At 34.6% G+C, this 7,855-nt stretch overlaps 1 protein-coding gene across 3 annotated transcripts in view; it reads right to left on the reverse strand.

Annotated features, from left to right (window-relative positions):
* Window positions 1-7,855, reverse strand: part of RBMS3 (RNA binding motif single stranded interacting protein 3) — a 937,042-nt gene that overhangs the window by 907,942 nt on the left and 21,245 nt on the right. The window lies entirely within an intron of this gene.

Raw genomic sequence — 7,855 nt, forward strand, 5'->3', positions numbered from 1 at the left:
AATAATCACTGATATTTCTGAACGATTGCTAAGCCAAGAATTGTTTTATAGGTTTTCAATTCACATTCAGTGCCTACATGGAATATGCATCTCCATCAAAACATAAAATATGAACACCCACCCAGACATGCAAAAACATATAGGCACTTTCATTACACCCATGTACGTACAAACACATACATACATAGATTCCCATACACAGAATACCCAATCTTTTATTCCCACAAAAATGTAAAAAAAACACTTGTAAAATGTTAGAAATATGTCAATACTTAATATAAGTTTGCTTTTTTCTTTAACAATTGAAAACTAAGCATTCTAGCAAACTGTGGACAACAATACTGAAAAAACATGCTTCTATTTTTCCACGAGTGAAGTTGCAATAAGTTTCTTATAATAATGCAGCTATTGAACTTTTAAAGTACAACTCACGTTTCCAATATTCTATGCAGTTATCCTAATAGCCTTACAAATAGCCCTTTTTCTCCACTATAACCATATCTCTATATATTACATCTACACCTTTTTAATGGTATATTTTCAATTTTTAAAATGTCAATTTGAGGTTTTTATTTAAAAATATTGTACCAAACCAACTTTCATAAATAAACTATTACTCTTTTCTGTCTATTCCTTTTTTTATTGATATACTTAGCATTATGGTGGTTGGCACTGAGCATTATATTTATTCTGCTTCTTTTTCTTGCAGTAATAACAGATTAAGTTTGCACAATTTATAGAGGGAAATGTGCCACACTGATACATTAAAATAATCATGGGCCACAAAGGAATATCTGGTGCTATTTGGCAGTTAGCAGAGAAACGGTAGTGCTAGAGCTGGCAGCACTGGTGATGACTGGTAGTGTTCAGTATGTTGACTTTTGGAGCAGTGGCTTCTTCCTGGTAGCAGTAAGGTTGGAATGGAATGAATAACCTGAATTTTTAAAAAATGTCGACGAGACATACAAGGTTGCTTTAGCAATAGATATTTTTAATATAATAACTTGGGGATTTCAAAGTCAGAGAAGTTGGCTCTAGCACTAGCATATTATTGATATGATGAAATGTGGAAATGGATCGTAGACCAGGTGGAATAACTACAGAATCGTTTTACAGAATCATTTAGAGAAGTATACTTCTAGAAATATTTAAGTCATTTAGAGAGAAATAAAACCCTGTCAACTTCAAAAATTACAATCATTGTAATTTTTATAGATAATAGGAATCCTGCTAAGTGCATATTGTATATTACAGTCCAATATATTTGTTAAAAATCAATGCAAGGTTAGGGTTATTGTATTGATAAGAAAATTTCAGAATTAAGTTTACCAATAATAATTCATCCTGCTTAATCTAGTTCTTGGAACAACAACAAGCTTCAGGTTATACCAGATTTCTTATTCAATACAATAGTCTTGCACACTGATATATATGAATCTGCAGTGCTGATATGGCTCAAATCAAGTTTTTGCTTTAAGTGCTGTAGAAATTTAGATTTGCTGCATAATTTATGTCTTGTGTTATAATTTGTGTTTTGTGTTAATCCATCCACCTATGTACAGGTAGTCCTTATTTAATATCTATTCATTCAGCAATATTCATTCATTCAAAATTAGAACAGATGGGTTTAGAACTAATTCTCGATGGTCTGGTTATCACAGCTCCTGTAATCACATGAACAAAATTCAAATTTTCTCTACTTATGACCACCACCCTTGCTGCAGCCACTCCTTGCCCAAGCTGGCTTTCATCATTCACCTTTGGTTATCTCCCTTCCACTGGGCTCACTACCCCAGCTATTCATGGGGGTGGCATCACGGAAATCTCCAATAGGTGAGAGCAATGGGCAGGGTCATAGTACTATGGGCATATACTAGAAAGTATGGGTGGGCAAGTATATGCCTCACTATGTATCACTATCACCCAGGTCCTTTGCACTGGCACAGCGGGGGCCTTCCTTTGCAAATCAGCCAAGCCCTTCTTTCATGAAAGAAGACCCTGAATGATCTCTAATGAAACTGCTGTCGCTAAACCAGGAATCATGTGACATTTAATAACTGCATCACTTAGAGATGATAGGGCTGACCATTCCAATTAGGGCTATTATATGAGCACTACCTGTAAATAGTTATGGGATTATGAGATTATTTCATTTGCATCCATTAAAATGAAAAAACTCTCTTCTCTTGGATAACTTTTAATTAAAATATTTAGTATCTGAATAGAAAATGTTGCTGTATGTGGTTTTTTTAAAAGTATTATCAACAATCTTTACTAAAATTTGTAAAAGTTGTATTTTTATAAGGCAAATATTGTGGGTGTACAATAATTTAAGAGTATATAAAATATTCATCTCAATTGAAGGATGATAAAAGGTTGTAGATTTTCTTAGATTATGCAGAAACTATAAATATATGGACACATAACCCTAACCCTAATCCTAACCCTAACCCCCCTATCTCCAATTTTGTTGTTCAGAATATTTTAAGAATTTATTAATTAAGTGATATAAAATATTAAGAGGTTAATTAAGAAAATAAATTTGTGGGGGGAAGTTAGCATTGTGAAAATTTTACAGCAAGACTGATATATATATTGAGAGAAATACCTAAGTGGAATGATGATTCCACTTAAATATTTTAGACATATTTATAAATTATAGTTTCTATTTTTTAAATAATATTACTTCTTTCTTATATTGATAGGGATTTTAATTTCCTGATTTTAAAGCAAACCATTGGACTCATTTGTTATCAATGGAACAAAAACTATATTCACTTGTTAGCATTGTGAGCTCAGTTTGACAGTTATTATTCATTACTTCTGCAATCTAGGCAAATTCTTTAGTCTAATTACTGTAGGAATTTTCCCAGTATTGAAGGCAGTTAGACATATCTGGTTGTTACTGGGCAGAACATTTAAAGCTTCTTCTCATGAGAAATTGACCTTTTATACTAATTCTCATTTTGAAGAGCTGATGGTATGCTATTTTAAAAAGTCAGTTTTAATGGGATTAATCTTAATCAATTTTAAGCAGTGGCATTTTAAAACCTTTGAAATTTTTTAAAAGTATAATTTATTTAGAAAGGCAAGAGTGTTAAAGACACTTGTAATATACATTGTTTTGGCCTTACATCCTTGCAGCTTCTTAAATTCAAAGGCATTGAGCATGCTGGAAAAGGCTAAGACTAAATGAACATTTTATTATTATAATTTAAAAACAAATTAAAGCACAATTTGGAAAATATGTAAACGATTGTAATTAATTCAAGGTTTTTAAAGTAATGCTAATTGTAGTGTTTTTATGCTTTAATAAAGTTACAATTAACTTAGAAAAATTATCATAAAGTTTTCCAAATATCTAACCAACCAAATATCTAATCCACCTGAAATGAATTGATGAAAGCACAAAAGGTAAAAATCACATTTTTCCAACTACTATATGAAAACTGTTAAGATATTTAATGAGAAAATTTTATAATATAAAATTTATAAGAAATTTTAGTAAGATAGAAGTAAAAACTCTAATAAAAGAACCATGGCCAAATAAAAAATAAAAAATTGACTCTGTGCATGGAAATACATAACTTACTACAGGCTGTCAGGCAGTGGTGCTAAATGTCCCAATACCTGGTTTGCCTTAGTGCATTGTATTTTAATCTCTTCGTCCATTTTACCATCTTCATTGAATTGAACTCTAGATACCTTTTTATTCTTGTCCCCTTTATTACTATATTTAAGGTTTTTTCTTTTTCTATTGATTGCCATTACTTTTCTGTTTGTTGATACTCATAATTGCACTCAACAATGAACTAATGAAGGGCCACTATCAGTGAACTGTTGGACAGTATTACTTGGTCTGTTGTGTGGATGTTTGGGTGGTTTAGGGGTGGGGAATTGTGGTGGGTGGGAGTGTGCTTGGGGATTATGTGTGTGAGACCTGGTCTTTGGGTGTCAAGTAAATTTTGTTGTATGTGTATATTGTGTATACACATACAATGACAATAAAGTTTATTTATTTATTTATTTATATTATTTATTTTACATTCTTGATTCATGGAGAGAAGATTCCTTAATTATACATGCCATCACTGATCGTCTGCAAAGAATAGTTCAATTAGTTCCATTCCTGGGCTTAGCTACTTTGTTTATGCTGTCAATGTAGATAAAAATAATAGTTGTGATAACACACATCCCTGTTTTACTCCAGATGTTATTGTGAAGGGTTCCAATGTTTCTTGGCTTGTTTTCACTACACTTCTGCAATCATTGTATAAGTTTTTACATAGTCCAATAAGATGTTTACTTACTCCATATTGGGCTATTGTTTGCCATGGTATTTTCTTGTGTACTCTGTCAAATGTTTTCTCTTGGTCTACAAAAGGTACAAGAAGAGTCTCATTGTACTCCATATTCTTTTCCATTAGATGGAATGAAAATGCCATCAGTACAGCTTCTATTTCTTCCAAAACCCATCCATTCTTCTGCTAGTTATGGTTCTATAACTGGTATTAAACTTGTTTATATTATCGTGGCATCCCTTTGTTTTTTTTACAGTGGAATTATTATTGCATGTTGCAAATCAGTGGGTTCTCTAACCATGTCCATGCAACATTAAAGATTATGTAGAGCCAAGGGCTAATCAATAAAGACTCATTGTCCTCATTATGTGGAGCCATCTGATGTTACTTTTCCCTTTTGCTTGAATTATTTCTGTTATAGCCCATCTATTTCTGGCGCTTGACATTAATCTGAGCTACCCCTCTTCATCAAAATTTTCATGGACTCTGTAATACTGTAAAGGGCTTGTCAGCCTAGGACAGCTTGGACCTTCTCGGGTCCATCTGGATGCCTTTTGTGGAAGTACAGTAACACAAGAAGTCTAGTTGTTGAGGGTCAAAGGTGCAAAGAGATCATTACCTGGCTTGGAAAAAAGATACTTATTTCTTTATCTATGGAGAACTGTGCACACATGGTCTCTGTGTTGAGCCTCATCCTCAGAGTATACTAAAATGTTGTCTAGATAGAGTACCACAATTTTATCTATAAGGTCGGAGAATAATTGGTTTATAAATTTGGAAAATGTGACCCCAGTAATTAACTAGTCTGTAGCAGGTCACTGTGTATTCAAATTTGCCATATCTGGTGTCAAAGTCTGTTAAGTTTGCATGGCCTTCCTTGATCATAATGAGGTTGTAAGCGCTTCAGAGAAATGTGTGCTTTCTGCAGTCTATGTAAGAGGACTGGAATTAACAGGAGTGGATAATGGGCTTTTACTGTCATTGAATTCAAAGCTTTGTAATTATGAACCATTTTGACCAGGGAAGTATCTATTATTATTAAAGCACTGGGGTCTTGCTGCTTGGGTACAAAGAAGTTTGGAGCTGAGACAGAAGATTAGGAGAATCATATAAATCACTTTTGCAAATTAGACTCCAAATATTGTTTCAGAGTTTCTAATTCCTTAGTAGACATTTCGTATTGTCTCTTCATGGGAATCTTGGCCCCAAAGACCAGATTTATGACACAATCACAGTCTCTGTGCAGGGCAGAGGACTGAGGCTTCTTCTTCCCCAAAAACATCAGCAAAGTCTACATATTTACTTGGTAGATTGAGAAACTTTATGTTAGCTTTTGGGGCTGGTGAGGGGCTTGACCATGTGGCCATGTTTTCTGCAATAGAAACAAAGGATGAGCTCTTTGCGCCATTACCACTCTTCTGCTACCAGAGTCTGCTGGCCACTCCAATTTACATCAGTTTTTCAGCATCCACAGTGGCAGAAGAGCTTAGAGTAGTGATGGGATGAGGCAGCTTTGGAAGTAGTTGGCTGGTGCTGCTACAAAGTGCTCTAAGTTCTGCAAGTCAAGACTCAGCTGCTATAGTGGCTTGTTGTATCAGTTGTGTGATTATGGCCTTCTTGATCCCACTCTTAAATTGTATTCTCATGGCTGGCTCATTCCAATTGAGATCTGCTGCAAGGAGTTTGAAGTCTTCAATGTATCCTTGCATAGAACTGTTGCTCTGGTAGAGCTAGCAGATGCGTTATTCAGCAGTTTCCATCTGAACAGGGTGTTCAAAATACTCTCTGAATCTGGTGCAGAAGTTTGGGAAATTATCCAAGAAAGGGTCATGGCTTTCGATTAATGGAATGGACCCATCTGACAGTGGAATTGATTAAAAGACTGAGAATGAAGGAGACTCTAGATCTGTCTGTCAGAAGCTCTCCTGATCAAGTGCCAATGAATACTTTGCACTGGACTAGGAATCTTATCAGACTCATCTTATTCTTGTTCTCATCTTATCAGACTCTCTGATGAATCTCTGCAGAAGGCAGCTGGGAGTCTTGAGGATGAGCAGTCGTGATTTGGCGGGCCGAGCTTGTGGTTGCGGTGGTGGGAGAACTCTTTGTTGAGTCAGGATCTGTACTTGCTATATCAGTTGTTGAAGACCTGCTGCAAAATTCCTCCTCATCAGTCTTCTATGTTGTCTTGGTGTCTGCTAATAGAGAGTACATCTAGCTCATCTGCTGTTGCAGTTCTGGGTCTGAAGTCATGGCATCAGTTTGTGAAAATTTTGGTGAAGAAGATTAGTTCAGATTAAAGTCAAGTGCCAGAGGAATCAGGAAATCCAGTCAGTTCAAATGAAGGTAAAGGCTTATTGCAAGCTTAAGAATTTGAACTATTAATGGTCAAAGCAAATTACTGGTAAGTAAAAGTCAATTCAACGTGGGCTGGACTTAGATCTCTTGTGGACATGAAGGGACTCGAGACTGATGATGTATTTAACCCCACCTTCAGGCTCAGACTGGTCAAACCCTATAGTGCTTTGCGCTTAGTGACTTTTTAACAACTCTTGCTATTTCTGGTTCTATCACTGTTGTTTTGTAGTCTTGCATAGCTGCTTTATGCTAGAGAGTTGAGTTCTTTAAAATGTTTTCTACATCTAAATATGCTTGTTTGAGTTAATAATAAAGCTTAAAATTCCTTTGTTTAATCGAATACGTATTGTCTCTGGATCCTTTGCTCTCACATTTGCCAAAAATTACTTATAAAATAATAAAAGTGGGACAAAAATCTAATAAGTACATACATATATAAATACAGTAGACACCAGCTAAAGAACTGGCAGGTTTGTTTTTACAATTTTTGTTTGACTAATTTCTGACCCCTTTTTTTCCACTTACATGGGAATTACATTCCAATTTTTCCCCATAGTGGCAGCCTTCTTGTGCAGTGAGTTGAGAGAATAACCATAAAATGAATGAGACAAATATGAAAAAATATTAAGAGGGAAATTTTAAGAAAATGCATTGCATGAGAATCAAAAAGTGACTGGCTTTTACCATTTCCTATTATTATAATGTTGATTATTTAACACCTCTCAATAAACAATTATTTTTCAATGCTATATTATCACCAAGTAAAAAGGTATCTCTGACACTGGCAATTTTCTGAGAGAAAACTTTTTGATAATAAAAAAAAGAAATCTCTACATAAAATATTTTTATGTTTTTGAAGTTAAAGAGAGATTTCTTTTAGCTAGGAGCTACAATGTGGTCACAGTTGGATGATGGAACAGACATACAAGAGCCAAGAATAGATCAGTTATGACCTCTAGGAGAGGTACTACTTTATCATTGCAGGCTCCACTTGGATAGTTCTAGCAGTTTCTTCAAGTCAGAAACAGTTCCTAATGGATAAAAGATATCTTTGGTATATACATTTTGGATCTTCTGAACATCTCATTATTCTATATTCCAAGAGGAAGTCATTCCTCTTGCACATTAGAATAAACTTCACTGCACTGCAAAACCAGTCATTGGCAGCAAAATTTTAGACTAGATTTTACTTTTCT

This window comes from Pantherophis guttatus, chromosome 4 (genome assembly GCF_059756535.1).
Source record: "Pantherophis guttatus breed Tessera chromosome 4, ASM5975653v1, whole genome shotgun sequence".
Taxonomy (NCBI): Eukaryota; Metazoa; Chordata; class Lepidosauria; order Squamata; family Colubridae; genus Pantherophis; species Pantherophis guttatus.